This window comes from Rattus norvegicus, chromosome 3 (genome assembly GCF_036323735.1).
Source record: "Rattus norvegicus strain BN/NHsdMcwi chromosome 3, GRCr8, whole genome shotgun sequence".
Taxonomy (NCBI): domain Eukaryota; kingdom Metazoa; phylum Chordata; class Mammalia; order Rodentia; family Muridae; genus Rattus; species Rattus norvegicus.
Genome location: NC_086021.1, coordinates 72,413,333 through 72,433,824, shown reverse-complemented (window position 1 = coordinate 72,433,824; position 20,492 = coordinate 72,413,333). Strand labels below are relative to the sequence as shown.

Below are 20,492 nucleotides of genomic sequence, written 5' to 3'. Positions count from 1 at the left end.
TGTTTACTGTACTAAATATGATGAGAGTTCAAGTTTGGTAGGTTCCATGTGTCTAGAAATTTACTCATTTTAATTCTAGGATTTCAGAATTATTGGGTATGTTTTTTTGAAAATATTCTTAGTGATCCTCCACACATAGTGATATTCATAGTTTAATTATTAGTATGGTGTTTGTTTTTTTTAATCTCATCTCCATAGATTCATTTCACACAAGGATGGGTTTTCAAAAGACACTTTCATCCCAGTTCATACTGCACTTTAACTATCTGCACACACAACTTGTGTTCTTCCAAGCATTAGACGCAGGCAAATTGGACCATGGTGTTTCTGTGAATTCTTTCCCACTTTACCTTTTATGTGGTTTAGTACTGTTTTCACTTTCTTCTAGAATGTGAAGTACTCTGTCCACTTAAATCCCACACATCCATCAAGACGCTGAGATAGTAAGTTCCGGGCATCGTGATATATACAGGAGTCCTCAGTGTCCACTGTGTTTTGGCTTGTTTCTCTGCATCTGACGGAGCAGAAAATCCTACAGGATTCGTGGTTGTCTTTATTTTCACTAAACAGCCAGAACTACAACACTGTATCATTATTTTAAGCCCAAGCGATTGCAACTGTCAACCTGCCAAAGAAACTCTTGTTGCAAATGATTGAAGCTGTTTGAGAAGTTCACCTCCTCTTTAGCTTTAGGGGCATGGCAGTGAGCAGACAATAGACTCAATGGTAAATAATGACAGCCACTGTTGTTGCAATACAGGTGATACTATTCTAAGGATCATAAGCAACTCAAATACCTCAGACCTTATTCTTTTGTGGTGAACAAAGAATGACCATGCTATCCTTTTATACTGGTTCCATTCATTCATGCCTGTGCTTATAAAACGCAAGTAGTAAAAATGTTTTTGTTGTTGTTTTGTTTTGTTTTGTGTTTGAGACAGGGATATTCTATGCAGCCATCATTGTTTTAGAGCTCACTAGATATACCACTGGCCTTTCACATTTATGCCATTCTTCTTGCCTCTACTTCCCAGGTACTGAGGTTATAAGCATCTGACCGCATACCCAGCTAGTTAGGGAAATCCTTGCACGATTTCTCAGGGAAATTACATAAGTAAAGGGAGCCTTCTTCCCAGTTCCTTCCTGTGCCTTATGATCTGGATCTTGAAACAAATTAGCTTGGTGAAATGTCCTCCTGGGCGATGATGATGACAGTGGTGATGCTGCTCTTGGTAATACTTGTTAGTAATTGTTCATGCACTGTAATTTGAATTCGGATACACTCTATGATCTAATATTATTGTCAGCATTGTTTTACAGATGGGGGAACAGAGGTCGGTTAAATTGTTTAAGACTGAAGAAGTTTCCAAGAAAATCACATTCCTTTTTCTTTGCCATTCTTTTAACCACAGGGGCACACAGATCTGCCAGTTGATGGGTAGCATGTCCCAATCCACTAATTTTCTCAGGTCACATGCACCAGGCACACTCAACTCCCCCCAAGTCATGCAACCAAATCTGTCTTTCCTTAAACATTATCAAAACCAGGCATGGGCGAAAGAGCATCCAACATTTTCAGCTCCGAAGAGCTCTTCAGACCCGTATTACCCATTTATCCTAACCAAGCAAATGAAATATCTACAAGAGTATTATTATTTTTTATTTTGTGACTGAAGAAAGTAACACTCGGCAGGCTTCAGTGAGTGGCTGAAGTTCACAGAGTTTGCTTTTAACCATTAGTTTGCTGATTTGGAATGGAGAGCTAACTGATGACCATTCTGTGATATCTCTTGGAGAAGCACTTGCAGAAGAAAAGCAGAGCACACAGAATTTACATTAACTGGGATTGTGCAGGATTTATTTAGAAGGGAACTTTAAATTTTATGCTATTTCCTTAAGCAGGGGGACTTCTGGTGTCTAGAGATGTACGTTGAGACTTACAGTGTACTGATCGAAATATATAGAAATGAGCAAATAACTGTTTAAATCAACTGGCAGAAATATAGCCATAAAAAGTAATTTCACATTTATGTTTGAACATTGATTTTAAAACCTCAGGCTCCTAGCAGGAAATGAGAAGATGGTCATCTTTTATTTTTCCCCTGTGATTTACACACTCATCAATAAACTCTGTTCTCACCTTATTCAGTCACTGCTACCCCACATGTTGCTAATTTTCCTATTTAAATATTTCTAATTAAGGTCTGAGTTGTGCTCTCTGTAAGGAGAACTGGCCTGGTTCTTTATCATATACATGTTAAGAAACATTTTATCCATCAAATGTGAGGATTAGTAAGCTAAAACCTTGTACAAGACCTGATGTATTTGCAGGAAAAGAGCTCAAAGTTTATAACATGATTGACTCATTTTAACTGGGAAATGTTTTAAGACATTTTATACAAAATTGAATGCTGGGGTGTCCAGTTCAGGATGTCAGACAGCACTTTCTGTTTTCCCTCACAAGGTGAGTAGGCAGAGAGAATAATGTGGCTACAGTTTAAGGTGATGCCAGAGTCTGTATTTCATTTGATCATTTCATTTGACCATTCTTATCTGGTTTGTGTTTAGTACAATTATTCGTTTTCATCCATATGCATCTCTAATGTATTGGAATTGTACTGTAACATTGTTCTCCTAGTGCAGCCATATGTGAAACATGCAAACGTGGAGATGAGAATCTATAATAAAATCTTACTCTTTGTCAGGGGAGGTACATTCTGCAATTGGCCAGACCAGGCTACTGCCATCCAGTATGAACCCAGAGGATGCAGGATGCACTGTCACCTTTGTAACTACAGCTTAGGGTCTTGGTGTCAGGGTGTACTGATTAGCACACTAGCTGCCATGGAGTGCATACTGACACTCCCATTCTTGTGTGTATTGTACTTGGATCCCGCAGACCCTCTTGATATCCTCCATTGTTCTAGATCCTCTCTTCCCTTCCCCTCCATGTCGTTCTGCTTGTTACATTTGTGTCTCACATGCATTTCGTCTACATTCTGCTCGTGAGACACCACACACAATACTTGTTTTGAGACTGGCTTACTGCAGTTCCATTCATTTTCCTGTAAACAGTGTTATTCTTTTCTTTCCTGTGGTGAGAGAATTCCCTATTATGTATATACATTCCCTTATCTAGTCATCCTTTAGGGACCTTCCTTTGGGGAAGAGTTCCGAAGTAATACAAGTCTTCATCTATCTATAGAATGTTGGCTTTCATTCCTTCAGAGAAAGCATAGCGAATATGAATGAGTATGTGATAGGTCAGTTAACTTTGGGGTATTGTATAGGACTCCTATATTGATTATCACAAAAGATGGACTTCTCATGGATAGAATAAAAGGTTTTGTTCTGTTTGGCATCCTTTCCAGCATTTGTTGACTAGAGAGAGATATACTGTGTGGCTTTGATTAGCCTTTTTATTTTTTATTTTTGGTTATGGATAAATACATCTATTTACATAAATGTACCTAGTTACACATATATCCAACAAACCTTGTCCTCCTCTTTCTGCGTTTTCTCTTCAATCTGCTTATTTTTCCCAAGTTGTGCTTTTACTTTGGTATGATATGACTTATTAATTATTGCTATTTCTCACGAGCTTCTAGAGTTTTATTCTGAAAACCATGGTCTATGAGATCTTGAAACATAGCCTGTGTTTTGGTAGGTTTTATTTTATTTTATCAGTTCTCTAAGGATGTCATATGAATACATATTGTATTTTGACGATTTCTAACTTCACTGCACCCCCAGATTCTCCATACTCTGCAGTAATCCGTCTATCAACTTCCAATCCTAGTGCTGTTTGTTTGCACACACAGGTAGGGCCACCCAATGGAATAGGAGCAGCATACTAGCAGCCCATTCCCAGTAAACCGACTCCCCCTTATAGGTATCAACTGACTAGTTAGAGTGGGGGACTTGTGATCTCCCCACATTTAGGAGCGTTGAATGGTTTGGTCATGTCAAAGCCTTACATAAGCAACCATAGCTACTGTGAGTTCATGACAGTGACAGCCCTGTCAAGTCCAAAAGAAAATGATTGCAATAGCCTTCAAACAGCCTCAGGAGCTTACTCTCTTTGTGCCCCCCTTCAACTATTTTCTTCCAGCCTGGGTAGAGCAGGTACTACAGAGTCCCCTTTGGGGCTGAGCACTCCTCCATATCATTTATTCTCTTCACCTTGAAGAGGCATAATTTTTATGAAAACCGCTATCCACTAACATAAGGAATTTTTCTGATGGGAGTTGAGAGCTGCACTCCTGAAGGTAGGCAGGTAAAACCATTTATTTCTGTTTGCAGACGATAGGCCATTAGAGATCCCAAAGACTCCACCAAAAATAAACCTTCTAGAACTTAGTAATAATTTCAACAATGTGTCAGGGCACAAAATTAAACTCACAAAACTCATTAGTTATTTTTAATGTAACAAACATGCTGAGACAGAAATCGGGGAAGTGGTATTATTCCTAATATCCTTGGAAAATGCAGCCTCAGGTGAGAGACTTCTACAATGAAGGCATTAAGTCTCTGACAAAATAAATTAAAAAGGACACTAAGAGCTGAAAACCTCCCATGTTCATGTATGGTTGAATTAATGTGGAAATGATCACAGGTGTTTTGGATCTCCAGTCCTCTACGGAGGTTTTTTGATACATTTTGAATTTATTTTATATCATATTTTTTTCCTCTTCTGTGTGAGGGTTTCAAATTTTCCAAGACCATTTATTGAACACGATTTATTTTCTCCAGTGCACATTTTCAGGACTCTGTGAAGAAGTAGTTGACTTTAGACGCCTGGCTTACATCTGTGTCTTCTGTCCCATCCATTGGCTTATACACCGACTTGTCTTCTCACCAATTACTCCACACATAATGCAATTGTATGGACACATAGGCTAAAAAAATGTCAGGAAAAGGCTGAGCCTGGGTTTACAGTGACTGGGTGCTTTTGTCAATATGACTTTGTAATATAATTATAAGTCAAGCAGTGCAATACCACCTTGATTTTTCTCTCACTTTTTTTTTTTGCTCAGAATTACAACAGAATCTTGTATCACTTTGCTAAATTAAATGATTTATACAACATATCAGATGAAAAATACCTCCTTATAAGGGGATGTTTTCATAATTTCGTTAGCATATCAATTGATAGTGTTTAATGTATAGGAAGAAAGTTGCTGAGTTGAGACGTGCCATGTGTGTCATTGTTCAGAACCTGTTGCCCTCAAATTCCAATATCTGTTTCCATCAACACCCACCACTGCTCTTTTCTTTTCTGCTTTTTACTTTGTATATATCACTTTTATTTTTATGATTCTCATTCATAGTGGGCATAAAGTTTTTTTAGCATAGATAAGATCTGAATAGATTTTTTTAAATTTAATAAAATACTGCATTATGGTAAGAAGAACACGAAAATAGGAATGACCTGACATGTCAAGGGGTTTTATAGTTTAGCATCAATAGCCTGCTTTCAGGGCTGGAATGCAACGTGGCTATAGCTGAAGTCAGACATCAGAAGAACCCCACAGCTAGCTATAATAGAAGTTCTAATCTTTTTTTTATTAACTTGAGTATTTCTTATATACATTTTGAGTGTTATTCCCTTTCCCGGTTTCCGGGCAAACATCTCCCTCCCCCCTCCCCTTCCTTATGGGTGTTCCCCTCCCCACCCTCCCCCCATTGCCGCCCTCCCCCCAACAGTCTAGTTCACTGGGGGTTCAGTCTTAGCAGGACCCAGGGCTTCCCCTTCCACTGGTGCTCTACCCAATCACAGAAAAACACACATGGTATGCACTCATTGATAAGTGGCTATTAGCCCAAATGCTTGAATTATCCTAGATGCCTAGAACAAATGAAACTCAAGATGGATAATCAAAATGTGAATGCTTCACTCCTTCTTTAAAAGGGGAACAAGAATACCCTTGGCAGGGAAGAGAGAGGCAAAGATTAAAACAGAGACAGAAGGAACACCCATTCAGAGCCTGCCCCACATGTGGCCCATGCATATACAGCCATCCAATTAGACAAGATGGATGAAGCAAAGAAGTGCAGGCCGACAGGAGCCTGATGTAGATCTCTCCCGAGAGACACAGCCAGAATACAGCAAACACAGAGGCGTATGCCAGCAGCAAACCACTGAATTGAGAATAGGACCCCCGTTGAAGGAATCAGAGAAAGAACTGGAAGAGCTTGAAGGGGCTCGAGACCCCATATGTACAACAATGCCAAGCAACCAGAGCTTCCAGGGACTAAGCCACTACCTAAAGACTATACATGGACTGACCCTGGACTCTGACCTCATAGGTAGCAATGAATATCCTAGTAGAAGTTCTAATCTTAAGAAAGTGTGAGCTAAATAGACATCTGTTATTAAAGAACTAAAATTGAGGTGTTTTTACTTGAAAATCAAAATAATTACTGAAACCTAGTTCATAATAATCCATTCTAATGAGAAATGAGAAAAAGGATGAAGGGGAGAGGAGAGGAGAGGAGAGGAGAGGAGAGGAGAGGAGAGAGAGAGAGAGAGAGAGAGAGAGAGAGAGAGAGAGAGAGAGAGAGAATTGTGTACTCTAGAAAATGATATGCATCATCTTTCCAGTAGATAATAATTTAAATATGGCAAAGTAAATCAAAGTTTGAATTAAATTTGGCCTTAATTACATTTTACATCAGAACACACAATAATCACTCTGTCATCAGTTCAATTATCCAATAAAGACTCTAATAAATTGTTAAGCATAGATGCTAAGTGTCTTCTATCAAAGATTAGATCTGCAATGACCACAGATTTTTATCACTGTGAAACTTAAAATAATGGAAAACTTAATTTTTGATGGTTTGTATATGTTTGACCCAGGGCATGGCACTATTAGGAGGTATGGCCTTGTTGGAGTAGGTGTGTTACTGTGGGCATGGGCTTAAGACCCTATTTCCACTAGCAGCCTTCGATGAAGATGTAGAACTCTCAGTCTGCCTGCACCATGCCTGCCAAGATACTGCCATGCTCCCACCTTGATGAAAATAGAGTGAACCTCTGAACCTGTAAGCCAATTATAAGACTTGCCTTGGTCATGGTGTCTGTTCCTTCACAGCAGTAAAACCCTAACTGAGATAATTTTCTAAATATTTGTATCTTAAAAGTAAAATTATTGTAAAACTATGCATGTGTAGTTTTGGAGCTAGTGAATTTAAAAAATTATGGGCTGGCCATTTATTTGATCAAATGCATATCGAGTATTTGTCTTGAAACTTTGTATAAATTGCTCCAATTATGTTCTCAGTATCCTTCTTAGAAGTTATTTAAAAATAAGCACAATTCTGTTGTTCTAATGTAGGTTACTTTAGTGAAATACAAGTTTAAGAAACTATTCAAAATGTCACAATTTTTACTGTCTTTTGACTCAAGCTTCTCTCTACCAAGAGCATTTTACTTTGTTCAAGCTGTCATTATCATGAACACAACTTCAACAATGGGTTCTTGCTGATTGATGCTTTGACAATCAGGAGGAATGTAAAATGTCAAAGGGCGGTAATTGAAAGCTGAAAATTAAATGTTTAATGACCTTAGAACTATGCAGAATGATTTGAGAGAAACATGATAAATGCCCATGTCTGAAACGGAATGACCCGTGCGACACAAAACTTGTTACTTTCTAGGCAGCACACAACAAAGGGAGGTGTCCCGGACCAAGCTGGAGCTCTGCAGTAGGCTTTATGATGCATAGTGCTTACCATCTCATTTTTATTCTATTGTTATATCGTAGTCTGTTTGTGCCTGATGCTAATACTGAAATAAGTAAAATAACTTATATACCATTGCTTTCATAAAGATTAGATTTAAGGTAAAGATACCAACCAAAAAGACACAAATGTCAGATGAAGTACTGAAATATGGTATGTAAACCTGTATGTGAATGACATATTTCGTCAAATGAAAGAGATTAAACAGTACATCAAATTCATAGCTCATATTAATATCACATATACACACAAATAAACATAGACAAGCAATTAAGTAATTCTGATGTCTTGCTTTGTTCTGGTGACAGATTGTATGCATGTTTATGTATGACTGTATGTATGTATGTATCTGTAGCATACACTGGATTTGAAGTCACTATGTATATGAAGATGAGCAGCTACTGAGTTTTGTAGAGTTCTTGGCTTACAGAGTATGTGACACCACACCTGGCTTAAGGTTTCTAATATCCTAATGCCGCATCAAGATGTGGAGTGCTCTCAGTTTTATAATTAGATATTGAGGAAAAACAATGAAATAGAAAGAAATAGATAGAAAGAGAGAGGAGGGAGTGAAAGAGTGTGCGTGAGAGAGAGAGAGAACTTCTTGAGTGATATCAGAGAAGCATGATAATTAAGCCACAAATAGCCATCGATGCAGACATGAGGAAGAATGGGTGAGGGTGAGGGTGAGGGTGAATCCTCTCAGAGTACGATCACAGGAGAAGCACCTCCATCTGAACCACCCTTTCTGAACTATTATATGACAGAGCCTCCTGGAAGTCACTCCACACGGAAATCCCACTGTAGCTTTCTCCAACAAGCTTGTGATTAACAACAGACACTGTGATCTTGCAACTCTTACAGAGTTTGTTCTCCTCCACACTTGCAGACTCAGCCCCCAGCCCTAATCCTCCTACTCATCTAAGGACATCCCAAGATGTCCGTACCAGCACCTTCCTGTATTGTAGCACATAAGCTAGGTCACTTGGTATGGAACTCTTACTACTCTGGCAATCTCTAACAGCAAGCAACTTTGTAATGGAAAGGAGCCGGAGATGTCCCTCTTCACAATTTTATCCGGAGGGCCTGCTCTCTCCTAACAAAATATTCCTTCAGACCTGAAATCTTTCCCACTTCTGGATTTTATCACGGTAGCTTAGCATTGTGATGCTCTAACTCTCCATAAGCTTATGTGAAAGGTAACTTGTCTTTTCTAAGAACCTACATCGTCTCTTATCTACAAGAGGCACTACGCACAGAATCTCACTGTGTGAATACATAGACCAATACACCACCAAAAGAAAGCTACCTGTAATTTAAAAAGCTTCAACTAATGGAAAAATTACGTTAGACTTGTTAAGATAGCGAGTTCTATCAAATACAGTTTTATGTATGGCAAGTAGTTAATTGGATATCAGACTAGAAACAAGCTAGACTTTCTTTTTGAGCTTAAAGAAAAACAAACCTATAAATAATTTAAGAACAGCTTTTTGCTAGAATATCTTATCTATTTTACTTTACTGTGGTACATGTGACTTTTATATATGTTTCAATTTCTTCTAATTTTCTATCTGGCACCAACTGTTCATCAATGAATGAATAATCTTTATGTAAGAAATTCAATTTAATTAAGTTAGATTCAAGAGAAATTATGATTAAATTGCTGTATGTAATCTGTCCAAGGGGAATATGGTGAGTGTTTTAGTATAAAAGTTAATCTTGAAGCCAAATCCATCCACATCAATACTCATGAGAATTTGGGTAGAATCACTGAATGTGATATTAATATGATACAATGAATTAATGAGGCAACAGCCTCTATCTTCTATTTCATGTCTGTGTAACCTAGAGAAGTGAATTTAACAAACAAATCATCAAAAACTAATGGGGTTTAAGTGGGTTGGCCAGTTTGTATACTAGCTATCCACTACTTAAGAATTACATAGTTTTTTTATGTAGTAGATCTGATGAAATACAAAATGCATTCTAAATGTTTGTAGCTTGCTTGCATTTTTAAAAACAACAACAGTTGCTTTAGGTTTCTGTCTTCCTACTAAAGATAAGAAGAGCTTTTGTTAAAGGCCATCTTGTGTAAGGACCATGATCCCTCACTGACTCTAGTTTAGTGCTGTTTTTCTTACTGGAGTATAAAGTCCTAATGTCCTCAAGAAGGATTTCTGTTTGCACAGCATGTGTTTTACATCCCTCGCTCACTACAGCACTCTTTCTAGTTCTTAGTAAGATAATGAGAACTTTAAGACTTCCTAAACATTGGAGAAGACAATCAAATCAAAGAGACTCTGCTATGGGAAGAGGCTTTTGTAGCATGTTTTTAAGGACAGTTTATTTTCAATTCTCTATTATCATCTGTTTCCTAAATGCAAATTAGTTATGGTAGGACCATACAGTTTATCATTCAGAGGGTCATTACTTAAAATATCCTCAGAGATGCCTGACCAAGTTTCCTCCAAAAGACTATCTTGGTTATGCGTATGTTTTTGTATGATAGAGTATTTTAACAAGGCCAGATAGGAATGGGATAGTCAAATTTATCACCTTGATTTAGTTAATAGGTACGATTCTGCTTTGTGGTCTTAATATTTTCCTTTAACATGGATGAGTTAAATGCTATAATTAATAATCAAGTTGTAAAGAGAAATAATACATGCTTTTTTTGTGAAACACAAAAAAATGTTTCCTTTTTTAGATATTTACTTATTTATCGATAGTCATTTTATTTAGTGTCTGTCATATACAAGTGACCATTAAAAGCATCATGCAGCAGTGCAAATTTACAACCCACGGTATTTATAAATAAGGAATTTATAGGAGCTGAAGTAGTTTGTGGTATGCTAATTGAGAACACTGGCAGTATAAAACCCACACGTGTGTCTGGCAGATTTTAAAAGTGGCATTGTTTCTCGATAATGTGAGCTATAAAGCCTTCGCAACGCTTTCGCACCAGCCGATCGAGTGATTTGCGTTGAAGGAGGGCTGAGTTGTGGAGCGGACAGACAGTCAGAGAGAAGAACGGTATGAACAGCACCAGCCTCACCCCACCTCGAAGCCTTGTGCTTCCATAGCAAACTTGATTACCACCTTGATTTCTAACCTCCCAGCTTCCAGTCTTAGTTATGGCAGCACAGTCTACAGAAAGTAGAAGGACTCCTTTCTCCTTAGTCTGCACTTCTGTAATTTACATTAGCAGGTCTTGGAGGTTTCCCATTTCCGCTACTCTCTTCTGAAATGTCATGTCACTTCCAGCCTCTTTGAGTTGTGGTAACATCCTTGGAATATAATTCATGTTTCCTACTCTGACTATATCCACCGTTTTGGTTTTGTTTAGATGATGACATAGCTGAGTGATGAGGATAATGAATTGTATGCACGTTTCCTTACCTCCTTAAATGCATGTTAATTAAAGCCTCTGCTTTCATGTATTTCATAGGCCTATCATTTTAACCTGTGACTATCAAGCAGCTTAGAGACACTAGTGGGTTTAGATGGGATAACGACTGAGCGTCTATGTAAGCAGGTGTTCCATTTTCGCTGCCTGTAGCAACTAAATGATAGGGGTTTTTTTTTCTTGTTGTTGTTTGTTTGTTTTAAACTAAAAAACAATCAAAACAAGGTCTTGTGGCTCCACCTCTATATTCGTAGAGAGGACTTATAAGAAAGCAAGACTTCAAGAAAACAGGCTGCCTACCAAAACGAGTTAAACACTTTCATACAGATAACTCAGATGCCTTAAAATGTCAAGTGGTGAAGTCATTACATATAGCCATAATCTGTGACAACCCAGCCAGCATTTAAAACTCATTTCTGAGATAGCTTCTCCTAAATTGAAGCCCGAGGGCATGTGAAATCTCCAATCTATCATTGTGTAAATAGTCTTAGCTGGAGCACAGCTGACCACTGTGCACTTCAGACTCCCAGTGGGGCAGAGTCTACTATAAAGTTTCCATCACTCCATTTTACTGAATTCCATGCTACCATTTTTCATTTGCGTACTGGTCACAAGTCTCTCTTCTTTTTAAATCACTGGTACTTTGAAAACATTAGCACTTGCAGAAACATTCCCCAGTACGAATGCCAGAGAAACAGGCACAAGTCAAACATTTTAACTTTTTAAAGAACTGTGAGTGTGAAAATTATTCCTTGTGCTAGCATTTTCAATGGACACAGAGGTTATAAACTAGGATTTTGAATGGAGTTTTGATACACTTTAGTTCAATGAAAGATAAGCTAAATCATTTTCATTTTGTAAAATTAAAGTCTGTATAACATAATATATACTTATGGAAGATGCACAGACTATTGGATTCTGTCATTTACTTCTTAATAAGGAAGCAAAAGGTAGCTAATATTTTCATCAGCTGAACATAATGTTGGCTTTCATCTGCTAGCACACAAAATATGGTCAATATACTCTTAAATATTGTTGGCACTTCCTTCTCTGAGTGGGATTGTGGAATCCATTATTAGCAGAACAATGCTAACACAGAACAGTTAGTGAATCTCAGTTAACAGCTAGCTGTGACACAAAGACATGTACTGCACACTCTATCTCATACATGGAAATAACCAGCAGGGGATAAAGGTAGATGGGTATGATCAGGGCATGATTTAAGCATGTGGTATAGAAACATCATAGCTAATCTCATTGATTTGCATGCTACTATGCATAATAATGATGATAATGATGATGATGATGATAGCAAAAGCTTATGTTTTAAGATGTTCCAAAACAGCCAGAAACATAAGCAATGTATGTGTATTTGTTTATAGACAGACAGATAGAGGGAAAGAAAGAAAAACAGAGACAGAGGGACAGAGATATACACAGGAAGAAAGACACATAGAGAAAGAAACCATCCAAGTGAAGTGAGTTTAAAACTTCAAATACTAAGTCTCACAGGCATCCCTTAGTCTTAGTTTTTGCTAATAAGCCAAGAAGCTGGACAGCAGCCAACAGGCTGAAGGACCAGTGGGACTCTCACTGATATTATAGTGCTCTAGAGGAAAGAAATGAGATCCAGGAGCTCCAAGAGACAGAAGTTCATGCCAAGATTATAGGGTTGGGTGAGCATGGTAAACAGAACCAAGAATAACATTCCAGGTTTTGCACTGAAGATCTATTTTTACTTTAATGTATTTTTTGTTTGTCTTGTTTTTCATATGGTTCTTGTTTGCATGACTTTTGTTTGGGATGGTTTGTTTATTTTTTTATAATCGATAACTTTAAGATAGCAATCAGAATGAACTAGAAAAAAAACTGACAAAAAGTTTCTGTTGAAATCCTCTGGTGCTCATGGGGAGGTAATAAGAGTTCACCACCCATCAAGTAGAATGTTGTAACAGTTTCACCATGAACTGCCTGGAGTAAACTGCTTTCTTTTTGGCCTGTAGAAGAAAATAGTGAATCTTGTTAGAAGGAAAACTGTCTCTCAGCAACACCGTGAATTGTCCAATAGAATGAACAGTGTTGTACAAAATGTTACAGGAGTACAAAGGACTAGAAAAGAAAACAGATACAATAGACAAAAGAAGTAGCCTCTTTATTTGAATGATGTAATTTTAATGCGAAAATATTAAGTAACTCTCAATTAAACATCTAAGAAAACTAGGACAAGTACAAATAAATCAAGTGGAAATTCTAGAACATGCCACCTTGCACAGAGCAGAGCCCTCATGAATGTGATTAGCACAGTGCATGGAGAGTCATGCTTAGAAGTTTCCTCTGCGTGTGAGAAGACGGGAACAGTACAGTAACAAAGTTGAAAAACAAAGGTATATTTTCAACTAGATTAGAGACATGGCAGTAAATTATTCTGAAAGGATGGCCAGAAAGCTTGAGATTGACCTACAGTGTAAGCACAAGAGGAGGCTCTTCAATGTACAGACAGAACATGCTGACCAACCAAGAGTTCAACAAATAGGAGTGCATTCTACATCAGTGAAAGTGAGGAAAATTTATTCCCGAATCCTGCTCCAAATCCCCGGTGTTTATAAATCAGTTGGCATCAAAGCAGAGCAAAGGCATCATAGACCAGATGATAGGAGGCCCACAACACATATACAGCAGAGGACTGCCAGATCTGGGTTCAGTCAGAGAAGATGCACCCAACGCTCAAGAGACTGGAGGCCCAGGGAGTTTGGAAGTCTGGTGGGGTGAGTAGGGTGGGGACATCCTTGTGGAGACAGGGGGTGCAGGGAGGAGGTATGGGATGTGGAAGAGTCGGGGGTTGACTGGGAGGGAATAAAATCTGGAGTGTAAAAATAAATAAATAAATAATAAAATAAAATAAAAACTATTAAACTAAAAACAAAAGCAAAAAGAACCAACCAACCAACCAATCAAACAAACAAATGAAACACCAAACCCAAGTGCCATTATGAAGTATTTCAAGTATTTCAGGGCACAAGTATTTCAAATGCACCCTGCTTTATAGTGCTTTGAGGTACTGAGAATATTCTGGGTAGTGGGGAACTCTTTTGACAGAGCCTGATAAACACTTGATAAGAGAGAACAATGCAAGCACCTTGGGGATGGCTATTGACAGTATTTTATATTGTTAGTCTCGGGCACGTGAGCGCTTGCTCTTTAAAATAGAATAGTTAGCATACGTGTGGACTTCTAATATTTTATATTTATGAGTAATTTTTATAGTCCCTCATAATTATATACAAAATATTGTTTAGGTAACAATGTGCTTATACATTGATTGGTAAGGAATTTGGAACATTCCAGAGTACAGCATACCTGTACATAGTATAGCATACCTGTACATAGTATAGCACACCTGTACATAGTATAGCACACCTGTACATAGTATAGCACACCTGTACATAGTATAGCACACCTATACATAGTATAGCACACCTGTACATAGTATAGCACACCTGTACATAGTATAGCATACCTATATATTTATGCACATTATTTGTGTGTCCTGTACATTCAGAATTTTAATTTTTTCTCCTAACGCCTTATTTAATATTATCTCAAGAGAACTAGTCACTGATTAATTGATGGGTTTCTTTATTAGAGTGTATAATACCTGACAAACACTGTTAAATGGGTGGGGAAATAGCTTAATAAGTAAATATAAAAATAGAAGAAACTTAGAGGGCTTTTTGAACAAGAAATTAAAGTCCTTGAAAAGAGCTCATGTATCCTTCAATATCTAAAAGTGATATGTTAACTTTTCAAAATTAAATTAACCACTGATGACAAATGTGTCTTTATGTCTGGAGACATAAGTCAGTGATTAAGAGTGCTCAAAGTTCTGGCAGAAAGTCCCGTTTGGTTCCCAGCACCCATATGACAACACACAAACATCTCCAACTCCAGTTCCAGGGTATCTATACCCTCTTCTATACATAGCCTACCCTGCAGGCTCTCACGTGCAAGTAGAGCACAAGCTCACATACATACACTCGGAGTTAGAGAAAGGACAGAAGGACCGAAAGGTTTGCAACCCCATATGAAGAACAATATCAACCAACCAGACTCCCCATCCAGAGCTAAACCGCCAACCAAAGATTCACATTGGGGGACCCATGGCTCCAGCCACATATGTAGCAAAGGATGGCCTTAATGGACATAAATGGGAAGAGAAGTCCTTGGTCCTGTGAAGGAAGGCTTGATGATGCCCCAGTGTAGAGGAATGCCAGGGTGGGGATGTGGGAGGGAGTGGGGGGATGGGGAGCACCCTTATAGAAGCAGGGGGAGGGGGAATGGGATAAGGTGTTTCCGGAGTGGAAACTGGGAAAGGGGACACCATTTGAAATGTAAATAAAGAACATATCCAATAAAAAGAAAGAAAAGAACACATCCTCCTTATCAAAGGTTGTAAACCATGCATCTCGAGCTTGTTTCCTTTTATCTTAATTATATCAGTTCATCATTCAAAAAACAAAAATAAGAAATCTAAAAACTAAGTAATTGTCTTTGATAGGTTCTTTTTCTAGTGGCTTTCTACTTGGTTATGTCTTCTAAATTAAATTATTGTCATGATCAATCAAATATTACATCAAGTAGTCTTTTTGAAAAAGTACTATGGATAACTGGTGAAAAAACAAATTAACTTTTTTTTATGTAGAAAGCAAGTTTTTGTTTGAAAAACAATTTGGTTTTGAGTTCTTTTATTGTCTGGCTTTGTACTTGAATTTTCAGATCTGTAGAGCCAAGACATTTTAATTTTAGCAATTTGTCTACAGTGTTTTTATATGGTACCATATTAGCTTTATGTCTCCTTATCACTTTATATACAAGTCTTAAATCTTCATTATTGCCCCAGTCTTATGGATTTCACAGGCAGAGTAGTAAAAGCTAAAAATAATAAGCAGTATTTATTATGCTAAATTCAACGTTTCTGTCATGAAAAGTTTGGAAAAGCAATAAGGCATTTTTGATTAATTATTATGTCCTGATTCAATAATAATAAGAAGAAACATCTCCAAAATAATTCTGTCTGAACAGATTTTCAGAGAAGTGCTTATTACATAAGTAGGGTAATATTTGTGTCGATAAATTATAGAATTTAATAGTTACTAAGAAATTCTAATCCTGTAGCTATGGAAGGGATCAAGATAGAGATAAAGCACTTACAGAAAGGAATTTAAGGGAAGCAAATTTGTTCAATGCTTGTCGCCTTGATGAACACTACAGTCACCTGGGAAGAGAGAGCCTCATTTGAGGATTTGGCTTCATCATACTGCATTGTGGACATTCAATGTGGGGCAATATCTTTTTTTTGGGGGGGGTCCATCTTGAGAAGTGTGAGTTATTTTTTATTTTTTTTTATTTTTTTTATTAACTTGAGTATTTCTTATTTACATTTCGAGTGTTATTCCCTTTCCCGGTTTACAGGCCAACATCCCCCTAACCCCTCCCCCTCCCCTTCCTTGTGGGTGTTCCCCTCCCCATCCTCCCCCCATTGCCGCCCCCCCCAACAGTCTAGTTCACTGGGGGTTCAGTCTTAGCAGGACCCAGGGCTTCCCCTTCCACTGGTGCTCTTACTAGGATATTCATTGCTACCTATGGGGTCAGAGCCCAGGGTCAGTCCATGTATAGTCTTTAGGTAGTGGCTTAGTCCCTGGAAGCTCTGGTTGCTTGGCATTGTTGTTCATATGGGGTCTCGAGAACCTTCAAGCTTTCCAGTTCTTTCTCTGATTCCTTCAACGGGGGTCCTGTTCTCAGTTCAGTGGTTTGCTGCTGGCATTCGCCTATGTATTTGCTGTATTCTGGCTGTGTCTCTCAGGAGAGATCTACATCCGGCTCCTGTCGGCCTGCACTTCTTTGCTTCATCCATCTTGTCTAATTGGGTGGCTGTATATGTATGGGCCACATGTGGGGCAGGCTCTGAATGGGTGTTCCTTCTGTCTCTGTTTTAATCTTTGTCTCTCTCTTCCCTGCCAAGGGTATTCTTGTTCCCCTTTTAAAGAAGGAGTGAAGCATTCACATTTTGTTCATCCGTCTTGAGTTTCATGTGTTCTAGGCATCTAGGGTAGTGGGGCAATATCTTAATTGCTTATGTAAGAGCAGAGAGGTGAAGCCATCCCTAGGCTCCTAATATTTATTTATTTATTTATTTATTTATTTATTTATTTATTTATTTACTTGCTTATTTATGAATTAACCTATTTTCCAGTGTTTTATCACAGCAGCTGGGAAGCAATCAGGGATGATTACCAGAAGAGTGAGAGACCCAGCTTCATGGATGACCTTAGCCACTTGGACTCAAGAGTTATATACTGAAGACAATCACAAGAACTGGTTGCTTCTCATAAGCTATTAGTCCGATTATATTTTGAAATAAAATTCTATTGAAAAGGGGTAGAGTGTACGGATTTATAATAAACATTGTTTCTTTGAATGTAGAAGATTGTTAACCAGATTAAACACATCATGTGTGGATGGAATAAGTATAAAATGAGAAAGGAATGTATCTGGGGTAGAAAAAAATCCCCTAATATTTTATATTTATAGAAAGATTTTTAAAGTAAATCATGAACTGAGAATAAAAACTTGGATCCTCTACTATAAGATAAGGGGAATAATACTTTTCACAACAAACTGATTTTTATATTTAAGGAAATGGAATAAAAACATTCTTCCTTGAACAACAGGATATTTTATATTATGTATAGCACATACTATACTCTGTATGCACACACACTCATTTTCATTTTAAATGTTCAAGTAATGATATAAAGCCTAAATTGATGAAACAGAAAACTATACTTTATTTTTAACTGGTTATTATTTATGTTCAATTATTACTTGAAAACTCAAACACTATGTAAGTGTATTACTTTGTATTATTAGATAACTACAAAACCCATTTGTGAACTTTGGTCTGGAAGATACTGATAACTGGAAAATTTTTCTTCATTCTGCGTTTCTTTTACACTTTTAATTTCACCTTCACATGAACTTGCTGCGATGCTTTGGAAGGGACAAAAGCTCTAATTTAGATGGGAGCAAGTTCCTCAGTGCACAGCTTTATGGTCTTGATTATGCCTGGAAGAACGAATGGAAACAACCACGAGTTCCTTAAAGATATTACTGCATTCGTGAGCTATAATACAAGTTTATGGAGAGCTGGAAAACAAAATCATAAGCTTTTAAACCACTGCCTTACTTCAAATGAAACACTTAGATGGGAATACAAATGGATGCTGTAAGTGTATCTACTTTTTAATGCATTCATAAAAGTGACATTTTTTTTCAAGTGGAGAAAGTAATAACTTCAGGGATTCATAGCCCTCAGTATACATAACTCATTTCATGATTTCTTTTTACAAAGGCTTATTAATAAAACAGTAAGTATATGAAATTCTTTTTAAAATTAATAGTGCTTTAATTAGCAGAAAGAAAATAGTTTTGAACACGCTGCCACTTAACAGTGAACGCAAACACCTCTAAACCTAGTAGTTTCCACACTGAAGGTCTTAACACAACCAAGCTAATTGAATGTATATGACATTTATTTCATTGCCTTGTTCATTTCTTTTTCAACGAACAAAATTTTTGACAACTACTCTGTCTAAGACATAAGATTTGTAGCAAAAAGCTGAGAGCCCAGTGTATCATTACTTCTAGATTCTGTCCCTTTGAGAGGATACTGTCCCCTCTTTGAGCCTTCAGATGTCACCTATTTCCTCTGTTGACCTTTATCATTCATGCTATCATCAGGGTCATTTCCTTGTAATTAGAGTGCACACCCTGCTATGAAATTATGAGTCTTTCAGTAAGTTGCCTCTTAGTCATTCTTAATACGCTGAACTTAATTCGGTCTTACAGAAAGATTTTAAAGTGTTCTTGATACTTTGTTTTTAACGTTTCAGTACCTAACCTAAATAGACTTCTGCTGATCCCTTGGGCATGCATGTATTCATTTAGCAAACACTTATTCAGCACTTACAGTGCCTTTAAAACTATACAGTAAGAACTTGAATTTTAAAAATGGAAAAAAATACTCGTCTTTTAGATGCTCACATAAAAGATCAAAGCAAGCAGACAAGTGTGTACACTGTGACCTTAGGGGATGGATTAAAGTTGTGTGTGTTGTAAGGATACAGGAAAGAGAAAAGGAAGCAGGAAGAAATGGTTTCCCAGTAGAAATAAACACTAAGGTAAATGTTAAATTATCAGTAAATGTTAGACAATGATGAGAATAGTTCTTCAAGTCTCCTCTGGCATTAAAATATTCTCAGATATTTCTTGGATGCAATGTTGGCTGGCATCCTCAAAAATCACCTCTGAGGACTCACCTCTGTGCTCACACGAAGGCCACATGGCTCTCACCTTGTCCAAAGCCCCGTTCAAATACCCCTGATGATTTTCACTGTGGGATGCAGGACTCCTCTATTTCATATTTTCTTTACTCAGAGTTGGCCTGGCAGACACTTGCATAGATACCCTGAGATCCATGAGCCTTCTTTCAGATCTCTTTTCCCCTTTCCATCTTCATATTTCAAATCTCTCTTCATAAAGCAAGTGGTGTCTTTAAATTTTCTTCTTCTCAAGAATGTTGTAATTATTTTATGCATATGTCTCCTTTATGACTGATTTGTTGGTCTGATTCTAAGAAAGCCTGAACTAACAAAATGGATGCAAAGAGTGAAGCAAAGAAAATGGGGTTGAGTATTTCTTGATTTATTGTGTAGCAAGTTGAAAGGATAAAAGAATATCAAGTAAGATGCTCACAGGGGGCTAAGGAAGTAAGAGATGTTATAAAAGGCAAAAGGCTAAGTTGTGAGAACCATAAGCTCCTCATAGTAGTTTGAAGTTTTCGCCCTTCCTTCTTTCCTTCCTTCCTTCCTTCTTTCCTTTCTTCCTTCCTGCCTTCTTTCCTTTTTTCCTTCCTTTCTTCCATCCTTCCTTGCTTCCTTTACTCACTCACTCACTTACTTATTTTAGTCGTTCTATGGCAGAGTGGATCTCTGATGCCCTGGCAGATGTTGAACAAGCTTCAGCACCTACTGAACAGATTCTTCTCCTTGTAGTTTGAGTTGGGAACTTGCTGTGCTAGACACTATAGGTAATTTTTACACAAAGGAAAAGGTGCACTTCTCAAAGTTTTCTCCCATTTCTCTTCCAGTAGACTGAATAAAACTTAACATCTTCCAGTATGACTAAGAGAAAAGTATATTGTATATCCAAGTAACTTGAGTGTTTCCTTACTGAAGGGAGGAAAGAAAGTAATTCTACAGTTGAACTTTGAACATAGGGAAAC

At 37.6% G+C, this 20,492-nt stretch overlaps 1 long non-coding RNA gene across 2 annotated transcripts in view; it reads left to right on the top strand.

Annotated features, from left to right (window-relative positions):
• Positions 1 to 17,584, top strand: part of LOC102553976 (uncharacterized) — a 77,014-nt gene extending 59,430 nt beyond the window's left edge. For both annotated transcript variants that reach the window (XR_010065207.1, XR_005502181.2), the window contains one exon: positions 17,403 to 17,584. This is a non-coding gene — a long non-coding RNA (uncharacterized LOC102553976). The remainder of the gene's footprint in view (positions 1 to 17,402) is intronic.
• Positions 17,585 to 20,492: the final 2,908 nt, after the last annotated feature.